Consider the following 14,871-nt stretch of genomic DNA (forward strand, 5'->3'; position numbering starts at 1 on the left):
TCCTCCTCCACGGATGCCACCTCCCGCCGCGGACCCCTCGCGTGCTCCAGCTCTCAGCCACTTGTACCCCGCGTGGGAAGGTCTGTCTTTCCCTTCCGGTTTCCGGATCTCACTGCGCACTTCCCATCTTCCTTTCTAGAGCCCATTCTTCGCTGCCTCGCAACCGGAAGTTAGCGTTCATTTCTTTTGCTACGAGTTTCGTCTTTTGCTAGGATCCTTTCTCACAGAACATCTCCTGCCTGCGTCTTTTCACTTTTCTACGTGAGCATTTGCTAAGCTCTGTACCGCATACCATTGCTAATCTTCCAAAACAAATGTTAATATTGGAGGCCAAGAACCCTAGCGTTAATAATGAGCCCCGCCCATTCCCAAACCCCGTCCGTGGCACGTGGCGCAGTAGAATGAAAATCACAACCGCGCTAACAGGCGGGATGGCCCGCGCTCCATCATTTTAGCATCTTACTTCCTCTGAGTATATTTTCTATCTGTTCTCACGGTTTTATCTATTTAATGTTTTGTTGTGCTCTCTCAAGTTCCTAACACATTGCTGAAAATGAGACAGGGATATGAAATCATTATAATAGGGACACTTAGGCTTTCTGCTGCAGGATTTTTCATTTAAACAATTTTTTGTGCTAGTATGTGCTGTTTTGTCTCATCATCCATCATGTTTGATAGGAAGCCATTACCTCTGCCTTTTACTGATTTGCACAAGAGCCCAGTAAGATATTCTCAGCCTGATAGAGATATTCAGGGTCTTGAAATAAATCGGTTCCATCAATATTGGTGATTGCAGACTAATTCAGAAATGTTTTCCTGCAAAATATTGCGGGCTTTGTTTGAACCTCATGTCAGATTACCCACATTAGGGGTGATCCATGGCAGAGATGGGCACCGGCTTCTCAAAATATCTTTTAGCTATTACCTATAAATGCTTGAAAGAATTCACAAATGCAGAAACCTTGCTATACATGCTGCTTCCTGAAACCGCCTCTGAGACACCAGATGGCACAGCACGAGCTGTACAAGTGACAGATGATAAAGTGTATCAAGCCACATAAATTAACCTCATCATGGCCATCGTATTAGATGCCACTGGGAAAAGTGGGAGGACAGAGAAGCAACTGCACTATATCACCCACAGGGATGGATTTACGATCCACCTGGGGTCTCCCTCATGTGAGGATACCAGAACCCCAGATGGCCTACGAAGTTTGAACATTTGTGTGTGCAGAGGTGGTTTAATCTTTCTGGAAATGAACTGACACTTCGGTCAGAAAGGGTGCTTTAGCTAGCACCAAAGCCATGATTCACTCAACCTGGACAACTTCTGAATATCATTAGAGAGAATTTCCCCAGTCTCACCACACCGGAGTGCCATGACAGTTTCCAGGCCAAAGAGTAAGGAAAGGGCTTGTTCCTTGGCTGTACTTCAACCCAACACTACTGGAGCCTTGCTGTGTGGATGTTACTAAATTTCATAAGGTTACCAAGGGACACTGTGGTGGATGAAATGACTGCACACTACTGGGTTCTAAAAGCATGAAAGCATTTACAACCCACTTGAGAAAGAGCAGAAATAATCACTAAGAGATCTCATTTCTTACGACTGTAAGCTGGAACGTAGGTTTGTACTAATGCTACTACTTTTAGAAGGTATACTGATTTCTGCTGTGTGCCTTAGAGAGAAGCATGAGCTACGAAACTATGCTTGCAGTGATGTACAGGGTAGTTATAAGAAACAGACTAGGTTGATAGAAAGCCATTAAAATAGAGAAATTAAGAACATGGGAGTGGTAAAATATTAATAAGAGAATGGTATATTGAACCAATGATAGTCTGAGAGGAAAATAGAAATGTAGATGCAGATCTCAGCCATCAGATCTCAGTCTTGCAGAGATGCTAAGGGATTCTAAGCAGGATGCCAGCCAGTCCTCTAGCAGCCCTGCGAGTTGTCCTGTGCTTCCTTCCTCCCCTGCCGTATAATGCAAACACTGGCTGGCTGACTGGAGATCAAAGAGTGATAACTTTGTTGCCTGAAAAATCAGAACTGAAATAAAATATCTGAGCTTTCCTGCACCCATTTCTGAGGTATTTCCCATGAGTTTGCTGAAGGAAATTTTGTGTGTTTCACAAATGCTTTTTTTTTTTTTTTAAATGGGAAAACAGCCAGAAAACAACTGTATATTTTTTGGTATAAAGCCTGAGAGGAAAAAAAAGCCTGAAGTCTATGTCTATAATATTTTATCATAGCTCTGTTATTTAACATTGTATTTAAAGTTGATAAAATGTTATGTAGACTCAACTATGGATATGCACAAATCACACACAGAAAAAGTAGAACAAAGATTTCCAACTGAAAGTTAATGACTACTTAGCTACCTCATATGTTGGTGTTGGCAAATAAGCGAGCAAATTGGTCACTTACTATCTTCAAGTGTTAAAGTTACTAGAACAAAATACTATAGGCTAAGTAGCTTAAGCAAGAAAAATTATTCTCTCAGAGCTCTTCAGGTTGAAAGTCCAAGATCAGAGTGCCAGGAGAACTCACATCTGGTGAGGTCTTTCCTTTAGGGTTGTAAAGGGCTACCTTTCCAATGTGTCCTCCCAGGGTGGACAGTGCGATCCAGCCTTCGGGTGTCACTTCAAGTAAAGACACATCTTCTTGGATCAGGTCCCCACTTTTATGATCTTCCTTCCTTTGAAGTTCCATCTCCAAATACATCCACAGTGGGAAGTAGGAATTTAACACATGAACAGGGGGCATGGCGTTGTTGAGTCCCTAACCCAACTGTGGAAATAAAGAGATACTACCTTTTTCCTAAAATACTTTATATCTCATACCGTTCTGTATTAAAAATTGTTTTTTTTTCAAAAGGGACAGAATATTGTATTGTCAAAGTGTTCTAGCATTAGTACCTCCAAAGATAAGTGACTTATGTAGACCAAAGATATGCTTTCCAAATTTCCATCCTGGAAACCCCCTAGCACCAATGTACTGAAGATTTTTCTCCTAGGAGGTACTCTTGGACTGATAGGACTGCTCTGAGAATAAGAGATTCATTGCTTTCCTTCCCTCCGACCTTTACTGAGAGCTGCTAGGCCTGCTGCCTTCTCTCAGCTGGACATTTTGTTCAATGCCAAGATTATGTCAGAAGTTTTTATGTAAATTCTAGAATTTTCATTACAGATTTTACTTGCTAAGCCCCATTTCGACTGATGCCTACAGTTCTCTGTCTTCATGCTTACAGAGAAAATCCAGGCTGCCTATTTTCTCAAACAGAGAAAGACAAAGTGCTTTTCATTTCTTACAGAGTAGAAAAAGGATCGTCCTATTTGTTTCCAAGTGCTTCCCTCCTTCCCGCTTTGGATAAGGCCCATTTATCTCATTTTTTTTTTATGTCTCTCATTCTCTTTCAAGTTTGAAATACAAGCAAATAAGAACCATTGGGAGGTTTAGGTATTTTATCTGATATAAAAATCATAGCTTAAGAACCTCTAACTCCCTTGTAGGAGACAACTGACAATATCCATTATTTAAACCACTGGTAAAAGAACCTTATGCCTATAACCTGAACAAAGACTCTCTCTCTCTCTCTCTCTCTCTCTCTCTCTCTCTCTCTATATATATATATATATATATATATATGCAGTTTTCTGGCAAATGATTGCACATTATAAATCAAATTTGACCTTTGTCATTTATAGGTTTGTTTTTTTTTTTTTTTTTTCTCATTTTCTTGCTTACCCTGATTTGCAAGTCTGTTTTGCAAACCCTACATCTACTGTAGACTTGCATATCTCACCAGGGATTCTCACTTGTTATTTATCAACAATATGTACAAGATTTTGCCATATTAAAAAAGTCTGAGAAATCTATCACTCAGGCTTGTATATCAGTCATGATAAAGAGTAATGGGTCTTTACAGTTCTAAAGAAATTTTATAATCATCCACATGCAATTCTTGAAAAGTTTTGTAAACTATCAGTATGTCCACTATATCTACAGGGAAACAGATTCAACCCCAAGACTTTCCCTTGCCCAAGTGATACCAGATGGGATCCACCAGCACAAAAACAACATGAACCAGACCTGTGAACACGCATACATTTGCACAGGCAGTGCTACTGGGGACAGAGAAGAGGGGTTTCAAGTGAATTGGAGGGTCAGCTGAAGGGACCCAGCAGTGATTGAGAAAGGGATCAAGCTGTTCACAGAAGAGAGAGAGCAGTAAATTATATTGATTTGGGGAGGCAGGCTCATGTCCAGTACATTTCCATTGGCCGGGATCGAGGTTCCAAAAACTTGTTTTTCATGTGGGAGAGTCTGCCCACTGGGTGGCCATTGTCAACTTGTTCTTGGAATTGCTGAATTTCTTTTCTAGCTGACATCATCATACTATTCAAACATCCTCAGCTTATGTTTCAGTGTGGGCCTTATGAGAAAGCTGAAGCAAAAGAGCACTGTGGGGGGCCGGGGGGGGGGCAAAAAGGGGAAGAAAAAAAAACAAATATCAGCTCTGAAGGCACTCAACATGTCTGCAAGCAGAGCTGAGTCGATTCTGACCCAAAGGTTAAGGCAATAAAGGAAACAAACAAAATACAGAGACAGAGATATCAGTTCTTTTTATCCCATATCACTCACCATCCAACATCTGCAGGCTCAAGTGAAGAGTAAGTGTTCTCCGTAGAATCAGCCTTCAGATCCCTGAGAAGTAACCGATTCAACTGTTATTATAGCCCCTACATCAGAAGGGTTTTCTATGGCAAAGCTAGTGGGAAATGGGTAATGCATTACCCAGCTATGTGACCTCCACAATTAGTGACCTGTAAGTCAACTACAAGTGAGTGAATCTAGGGGTGTTATGGAGGTCTTTTCCTTGGTGATAATTCTCTTATAAACAACCCACTCCTGTGGTTTTATCAGGGGCTTGTGATAGATCCATTCAAGAAAGCACAGGGTTGAGAAGCAGCATGACATGTTACAAAAGGTAATAGTTTATTGTGCCTAGAGGTTGATTTTGTGGCCCTCACCTCTTACCCCAACATAGTATTTCTTGACTGTCCCACCAAGACTTTTGGCAAATCTCAGAGCTACAGATGGCTAAATCTAAGCAAGAGCTAGTTTTCTTTACCACTACCAAAGATCTTCTCACTAAATTTTAACTGCTACCATTTCAAATTCTAAACAAAATAACCAGTATTCTTAGAGAATAATTATTTGTTAATGCACCCAGACAATATTCAAGTGTTTCCTTTCAGCTACTTTTTAAAGTAAATATGACAAATTCGCCCCCTTGTCTCCCCAGGTGCTTTTGTTTTCAGAATGTTCACAGCAAAGCTAGGAATCAATCCTTAGGAATAGAAAGAACTGGTGCGGTGTTTCTGTGGCTATAGAGGATGTTTCCCAAAAGCCAGATTTCACGCTGGCCAGCCCTTCACCTGGACACAGCCGCCTTCTCCTTCTTTTCTCTGGGTCACGTGGTTCACCCATGTTGCTGACTTGCAATTTTGACACTTTTAGGACATGAATGTGCTCATTGCCTGAAGGAACTGCTTGATGTTCCACTGCATGGTCATATCCTAATCGCTGGACACATAAATGTTACCTTACACTGCAAAAAATATTTTATAGATATGATTTGGTTAAGAATCCTGACATGGGGAAAGTATGGAGGTAATGAATTCGAAACAAGCGTCTTGCAGAAGAAAGTTCTAAACCACTTGCAGAATGATTATCAGGAGTATTTTTACAGAAAGTAATGGTAGAACACTTGAAAAGCATGCAAGAGGCTCTGTGTTTGATTCTCTGCACTGACAGAGAGAGAGAGGGAGAGAGAGAGAGAGAGAGAGAGAGAGAGAGAGAGAGAGAGAGAGAGAGAAGAAGAAGAAGAAGAAGAAGAAGAAGAAGAAGAAGAAGAAGAAGAAGAAGAAGAAGAAGAAGAAGAAGAAGAGAAGGAGGAGGAGGAGGGACAGGGAGAGGGAGAGGAAGAGGGAGAAGAAGAAGAAGGAAAAGGAGGAGAAATACATCAGCTTCAAGGTTATAAAAAAAAAACAGAAAAATAAGGGATATTTTTAAGAGCAGAGAAAGAGCTGATTTTTAAAGAATAATTCAGACTTTACAATAATAAACAAGAATATATGTTCCTAACAAGCTTGTTGGGGTATAATCCCTCTGACCCTTCAAAATTCAAAATTTACATTATCTTCCTTGTAACCCCAAACTTACTGCCAAAAATATTATCAGTGTGGCATTCCAATGTTCTCAGTTCTCGCCATGGAATGGATTGTTTGTCCTAATACTGATTTTTTTTTTCCTTTTTAAAGATAGGGTTTAGCTTTGCAATTCAGGCTGGCATGCAACTCACTCCATAGCCCATGTTGGCTTTAAACTCAAAGTAATCCCCCTGCCTCAGCCTCCAGAGTGCTGAAATTTCAGGCATGTACCAGCACACCTGGCTGTAATAATGACTTTAATCAAAAGCTTATTATAGGAAAAATATGCCCATGTGTAAGGAAAAAACTCAAATAAATTTTATTTAGGAATAAAATTTCAACATAGCTCTAGAAAAGTAAAAGCGTCTTATGTATTCCATATTTATACATGTCAATTCTTTTTTTTTTTTTTTTTTTTTTGTATTTTAGGGAAGGATCTACAGGGTGTTCAGGGTCTCATGACTAGATCAGACTTGACTCATAGTGATTCACCTGTTTACAGCTTCCTAAGAGCTGGGATTACAGGCATGAGCCACCACGCCCATTCTCAATTGCTGTCTCAGAGTCCCTGGCCCCTACCCTGCTTGCAGGCACTTTAATCCACTGAGCTATTTGGCTGGCCCTATATATGCCAATTCTTAAAAAAGAATATTAGTTATATGATAGCTATGTTGATTCCAAATGATTGCCGTTGACTCTACCATTCTTAAAATTCCATTTTTAATCAATTGATAATATTTCAATGAAGAATCCTTCACTCTGTCATTTCTAAAATTCCAACCACCAGTGACTTTCTATTCACTCATCACACCCAATTTTCATGAGAAAATAGGTGTGCAAGTGTCCATGCATGACAGCCCATTTTATTTCTTGCAAATAAAATAGTTATATGTAGTGACTACAAGAGAAGAATACATTTATCCCAAGAAATATATACTGAAATGTAGTCATCAATAGAAAATGTCACTGAGCAGATGCAATGACCAGCCTAGAAATAATTTGAAGTGGACTCTAATTTGTACTCCACTTTGTGAAATGTCTCAATCTCATTTGCAACCATTGAATAAAGAAATAAGTACTTTCACTTGCATGTCACAATTACTTAATAATTTATCTTCATTTAGGAGAAGAGAAGGTCCATTTCTTGATAATTAGTCTAAGGAAAAATAATTTTAACTTGGAAAAACAACCCTTGAAGAAATTCACCCTCAGGGCATAAGAGTAGACAAATAGATTTCTTAACCAACCTTTAGGAAAGATGAACAACCTGATGCTACTTCACACCGTATGTCTTTGGTCTCCTGCTCCATAATAACTAGTACTGAAATTCTTTGATATTAGATATTAGCAATACCTTATTCTGCTTACTCTGCTTTCCTGCAAGCAGAGGATGTAAGGATTGAGAAACTCCCTTCCTTAAAATTGTCCTCCTGGGACAACACAATCCTTGTGATGGGCACTCCTCTCTCTGGGAGGAAAGCCGATCTGAAGATGCGCCATCTGCTTAAACATGACCAAATGATGTTCTGTAGAAATGAAGCTGAAACCAGGACAGATACAACAAAAACAAGACTGTAAGCTCAACACAGAGAAGATGGCATGGTTTATGTAAATCCAATTTAACATGTTGCTCAGTGGTGACCCTCCCATCTGATAGAATTTTTCACAGATGGGTTTCAGAGAGAATATCATCAAGCTTTTGGATGGATGACAGCTATCGCCACGACACCTCAGAGACTGACAATGTAAACCAGGATGGGGACAATGTGTCACCAGTCTTCAGTTGTGCATGCACAGATTGTCAAGAGGAAACCAAGAAAAGTCAAGTTCCTGATATTTTAGCAATCCCAACCTCATAGTTCATTCTTTTCTTATGTAAGAATAAGACAACTCAAATCCTCCTTAAATAACAATTTACAGCCCCTGAATGGCTACCAGACCACTTGACTTTTAGCTTTCTGGATCTCTTACTTCTTTCTTAGTTTTTTTCAATTTCCAAGATATCATTCATTAATGATTTATTTACAATCTTTTGCTCAGTCACCAAATAGTTTTGAGAACTTAGGTAATTTAAAATACATATCAAACAAGCCCCAGAGTAAATCATCTGTGATGTATACATGAAGAAAGATTCAAGAAAGTACCAGACAACAAATCCTCCGCATTTGGAAAGATTTTAATTATGAAGTAGTTGGATAATTAAATACTAGCAGACAGTGGGAGTGGTAAGTTGGCAAGCATATAAAAAGAGCCAAAACAGCACATAGTTAAGCAATGAAGGAAGACCCTTTAATGTTCAAGAAATAAAAGAAAACTCTCAAGGGAAGGCCTTTACCCAAAGGAGACTAAGAGAAAAAAGAAGACATGTTAAGGAATAAAAATTTTCTCTTTCCTGTCTCCAATTTCCCTGACAATGAACTATTTGTGTGTATTAAGAGTACAAGGAAAATTCCATGAGGCCATAGTTGGTAAATTTTATCCTACAATTAATGGAAAATCATTTTTTTCTCAGTAATCATCTCTGTATTTATATATTTCTACTCCATAGGATGCGTAAAACCTGATACAAGACATAATAGTTCCTCTTGGTTGGTTAAAGTTTTTCTACTTTGTTCATATTCTTTTACTTTAGACTCAGCTCAGTCGCAGGGTCAAATGTGAAACTGAAGAAGGGAAAAAAGAATCTATTTTCCACAGTAATGAAATTGCCTGGAATCACAGCTTTGGATGAACCTCTGCGGGTTGGACAGTTGGATGAATTAGTAATGCATAACAAGTATAATGTATCAGAGGCTATGTTAGCTCATTCACTAGTGTTACGGGAGAAGGCACCTATCAGGTTATTTGCTTATCAACAACCTATCAAGAAGGCACCTACCAAGGTTGTTTATTTGTTTTGAAGAACTGGGACTTGAACACAGAGTACTCATACTGAAATACATTCCCAGCCTCTTTCTAACTTTCTGTTTTGAGAACAAATGCCACTGATACACTACATTGTCTGGTCTTGCTAGCTTCCTACATCAGCCTTTCAGGCTATTAGGATTACTCTACACTGTGTATGACCTTTTGGCTATTGAAATATAAACAACGCAGCCTTTCCAAATTAAACAGTGCGCAATTTTTATGATTTGTGTCTAGTTGTCCCTGCAAAGCCTCATGCAGTCATGGGATGGACTTGTAGATGATCTGGTGCTGAGATTATGGGTGTAAATGCTGCTGGGATTATGGGTGTGAATGCTATACCTGGCCTGAGGCAGATACACTGAATGCAACGTAAGGGAGATGGACGAGCTCTCCGTAACCATTGCTGCCACTGCTCCTGCCATTTTGTTCGCTGCTTTTGCCGCCGATGAATGGCTGCCCTCTGCCACTCTGCCTTGGAGCCAGCTGAGTATGGACTGAAACTCCCATTAACTGTGAGCTAATTAGTCTTTGTCTTCCTTCATGTGCATGTCCAATATTTGTCCCAGGACAAGAGAAGAGTAATCAAGACAGCAATAATTGCTGTTCTCATTCTCTCTGTCTCTCTGTCTGTCTCTCTGTCTCTCTCTGTCTCTCTCTCTCTCTGTCTCTCTCTCTCTCTCTCTCTCTCTCTCTCTCTCTCTTTAATACACACATACTCACAACCACACACACACCCTATTTTTACCTCTTAAGCTCTTAAGATTTTAATATGTGTTTAATCATCAAAGGTAGAGGCAACACAAATATCTTTGCATCCACATTAGTCTCCAAAAAAATAAACCTTAAAATAAAAGCAAAATCTTTGCATCTATTTTCCTATTATTCCATAATATAAAGCCTTCATCCCAGTATGGCTCAGAAAACAAGTTAACCATAAATGTTATCTATTTTCCACCCAATAGGCTCATTCAAAATAAAACAGCAAATTACTAGTTCTATAGCAAAAGTTAAGGAGCAATCCATTACTGAATGGAGAAGTCAAGCCTAGAGTTGTCATCAAGCTAGAAAACCTCCTGAAACAATGAGAAGTGCTTGTGCATTAGCATGGGATAGCCTAGGATGTTTAGCAGACAATATGGGAAATAGAAAAAAAAAAAAAAACCTTTAAAAAGAGATAGTACATGAACTGCAAAGAACCTAGGAGGAAAAGAAACACGCATAGAGAAATCATAGTACTGATGGAGGCTCAATTCTATAAGAAAAAAAAAAACCTTCAAAAAGAATGAGTAAGTTCATACTTATCAGCTTTCTATTTACAAGTTAGGTGGATCATTCATTAGCAAAAATGCTTCCTCTAGAAAGTTGTGTGTGTGCGCGCGTGCGCGCGTGCGTGTGTGTGTGTGTGTGTGTGTTGTACTGCTGATATTGTTTTTAATAATCGCATAGATAGTGGTATGGGTGTTGCCACTGTAGAAATTAAACGATCCCAGTACATCTGAGGTAGTGATGCTCATAGAACTGGAATAAATTCCAAACTGGTACATGAATGTAGGAAATTTAAAACAAAAACATCAGTCTTAAGTGAGTTGACCATTCCTTTTATTCTTGAAGCAAAAAAACCCCAAAATATTCATAAAAGTTACAAATTTTTTCGCATGCAATGAAGTAATAATTGATATTTATTGAAGCATTTTGATGTGCCAGGCACTGTTGGGCCCTTTAATTGGGCGGTTACTTGAATCTCAAAACAGTCTGTAAAGAAAGTATAACAGTCAAGGTGTAGCTCAGAGACAGAGATCGCATGACTATTTTAACAGAGGAAATTTAATTAAAACAATTGCCTAGTAGGTATTGAAGGGCTAGTAAAGGAGAAAAACAGGACATAATAACTAAAGACAGTTATCCCCTCCAAGACCAGGCAAACAGATGGAAGGGTGTGCATTGTATAACTTTGGTGCCTGAAGGCAGCACACAGAAGAGCTAAAGCTCAGGCTCCTAAGAGCAGGATTCTGACTCTGCCTGGTTGGTGTTGCTATTTCTCGTGATCTTCAAGGAGACTATTCCTGCACATTAAAAGAGTGTGTGTGTGTGTGTGCGTGTGTGTGTGTGTGTGTGTGTGTGTGTGTGTGTATCATTTCTTGCTTCTATAATGAAGAGCTACTATTAGGTTGAAGAAAGTTTCCTGTGTGAGGCTGACCAGTCAAAATAGAAAATACTATGAAGGTGTATCACTGCCTTTACTTTGGTTCTGTCTCTAGTGTCCCCTAAACATAGATCCTAGAAGAAGAGCAGACAGAAAAGGAGATTTGTTACAACCCCAGAATCCGAAATGGAATAGAGAAGGGAGGGTCTAAAGCCAGGAGACAATAGCTCAATCCATAGCATATTAAGTGTAATTAACTATCCAGATTGACAGATGAGAAAACAGGTAACAGAAAAATAAAGCATTCTGCCAAGAACATAGGCAGGCTGGCCTTAAAGTTTCTTTTCTGATCATTAAGGCTATATCTACTGTTTCCATCCTTTGGTAAAGAGGTACCACCCTTGCAGTGGAAAGAGGAGCCCCCAGAAACCTGGATTGAGGGCCAGATCACCTACAAGGTACATGGGTTTGGGGAAGTCATTTTATTCCTGGGACTTCAGTAATGTTTTTCTCAAGAAAAAGATGAATTAGTTAGGTAATACATGACGTCCATTTTAGTTTAATGAACACTTAAAAAACGTAAGAATCATTCCATGAAAATCTGTAATTCCTGAATTGTCCACAGTGATTTGTGCTGTGGCTTATACATTTCAAGCCTACCAATATTACCCAGAACAACTGCATTTGAAAGCAATTTTACACAGTTACCCCAGTGCTGGGGAGGCTGAAAACAGGAGGATCACTACAAGTCTGAGCGCCATCATGAGACCCTGTACCAAATACCTAAAGTGAAAATAAATACATAAATTAATTAATTAAAAAATAGCAGAGAAAACAGAAGGTAGATTACAGGTACTGGCACAGGGATCAGATAAATTAGGACACACAGCATAAAACCTTAGCGTGAGGAGAATGGAGTAATGCCAGGAACTGGAAAAGCTTTTCCCCAAACCAACCTGGGCTCCCTGTGTGCCTGCAGACCTCAGCCATGAACCAACAGGGCAATACAGCTGAGGACAGTAATTCCAGAGCCAGTTTTATGTTTACTTGTGCTTTTGAACACAGCCAGCCTTGAGAAAGCCCTCTAAATAAAAGAGCGAATGTTCTTTGGATTCCATGAAATGATGTTCCATGTCTGGCATGACCACTTCCTGGCTATGTTTAAGAGGTTACTCAACATCTCTGAGCCTCAACCTAGTAATGGAAAAATCATTTCACTCAGTTCAGGAAGTTATATAAAAAAATGATAGTGTAGGCAACTATCCGGCAAAGTATTCATCCTACTTTGGTGAAACAACATGTTTGGGATTATTGTATTAAAGGGTCTAGACTCTGATTTCTTAGCTGTGAAATGAGGCTGATGAGTAAAGTTAGGCTGTTTCCAGCTCTGACATTCTCTTCCAGTCGGTCAAGGCCTCAGCAACATGTTAGGCTCCTTACAGTGTTGTCTTTGTCTGAGGTCCCCAGGGAGGGGATTGCTCAGAGAGATTCCATAGGAGGATTTCTCCTTCATTCAACATATAATTCTCTAGAGCCTGCACTCGGGCTTTGCAGCAATTGTGGTTTACATTGCACAATTGCTTTACAGATGCAGCCTTGAAATGGCACAGAACAAGCACGTGAGGACTCCAGATGTATTAAGAGAGAAGGGTAAACTTCTGTGTCTTCAGCACCTCAAGTGCCGTGTTTTGTACAACAAAACCTAGGGATGAGGTCAAGTATATACAAACACTACCAAAAGGTACATGGAAGAGGGTTAGTTCTTCTTCAAATAACTCCCATATAACCTTATTTAATGACTCTCTGACTTCCCTAACTGGTCTTGCTTTTGTTAACTGCTTCATTAACACGAGTCACCTTACGGCCTACACCAAGAAGGTGGAAGGGGAGAGTTTGAATAGAACTGATTAATTCTTTACTTAATCTTGCGCTGTCTTTCTGACTGGCCTTTTCCGGCTCTCATTATTACAATTCCATTTAAGAGTGAACATGCTCTATGGAACAATTAGCCTTCTCCTCTGTCTTTTTATGTTTAAGTGACTGTTTTAGAAGCACCCCTTAAGAAATGTTCCTCTTCTTCTGTGGTAAACTGAAGATAAGAAAATGAATTTAGTTTCTGAGCACAGAAGAGTTCAGCACAAATTACAGCTGCCCAAACTATTTTCTGTTCACACACACACACACACACACACACACACACACACACACGGAGCTTTAGCAGTATTTCTCAAGTCTTCAAGGGACTGCCCGGCCAGTTCTGAGGCAACCATTATTCTCTGATGAAAAGCTCCTGTGACCTCCACCTCAGCATTAGAAAACTTGTCTATTTCTCACCTCATTCTTCAAAGGAGTGAACTAGCTTTGGAACCTAGCAGGTAAGAAGTTAAAATGCATTCCATTAAAAAAAATGTATTTTTTGTGACAGAAATTGCCTCTCTCCCTTCTGAACTGACCTACCTTAGTGGGATGAGAACACATCACAGGAAAAGAGTTGAAGACCAGCCATTTAAATCTAGGAAAAAAAAATGAAAAAATATGGAAAGTGTGGCCTTGGAGGTACAAGTCTAAAGGAAATCTGCATAAATGCCACATAATTGATAATGAACCACTCACTGGTCTTGTAAAATGTGCTGATGAAATAGATACTCTCTGCAGAGTTGATGCTTAAGCTTTTTTTTTTTTTTTCTGGAACCAGGGATTGAACTCAGGCCCTTGCACTTGCCAGGGAAACACTTATTCTACTGAGCCATCTCCCTGGCCCCTTCTTCAGCTATTGTTGAGATGGAAGCAATTTAACTTTTAAACTTTACTCAGCAGTTGAACTTAGTTTTGGTTTGTCTGTTTGCTTGCTTGTTTAAGAGTTGGTAAAAGGACTCATGCAGTGCCAGGAGCTGGCGAGTGCAAAAGGATGATCTTGACAATTAGTTTCTGTGAATTCGAGTACATACCTTTTATGCCTCTTTTTGTTGTTGTTGTCATTACCACAATTTATTTTGCTTTTTACAAAATGACTCTCCATTCTCCATGCACCAAGATCTTCATGCTCTTTCCCTCTATCGTCATCATAATCTGCTTCTAAGCAATTACCTAACTATTCAGTTTAACTAAAACTCCTAAGCTTGGTTATAGCTTCAAGTCATACCCTTCCATGGAATTGTGTTTTGACAATTATCTAAAGCCTAGGCCACAACAGTTGGTATTAAAGAAGATAGATATTAGAATCACCTGTAAAACCATACCCTCAGCCCCTTCCCCTGATTCCAGATGTGTGTGTGAATATGTGTGCTTATCTGTGTTTCCATGGCAGACATACGAAGGCATGTATGCGGACACAAAGCTCCAAAAGTGATTCGTATGTGATCTTTCAGTGGTAAATTGTAGGACTAAGGAAAGAAAGTCATCCAAAAGTCATCTGTGATTACAGAATTAATGTGTAGTTAGGGTAATTTTAGCAGGCAGCTGAGTTTCTGACCTCCCACTGATCATAGGCTAACCCATCCTACCCGCGTGTTAGATCAAGTTGCTAGACAGATGGAGAGAGATGAACACAGTACTAGTTGAAGTTTCTCAAACTTGTATGTCACACATGTAGGAAAGTCTTTCAA

The sequence above is a fragment of the Octodon degus genome, unplaced genomic scaffold, assembly GCF_000260255.1.
Source record: "Octodon degus isolate 3935 unplaced genomic scaffold, OctDeg1.0 scaffold00022, whole genome shotgun sequence".
Classification (NCBI taxonomy): domain Eukaryota; kingdom Metazoa; phylum Chordata; class Mammalia; order Rodentia; family Octodontidae; genus Octodon; species Octodon degus.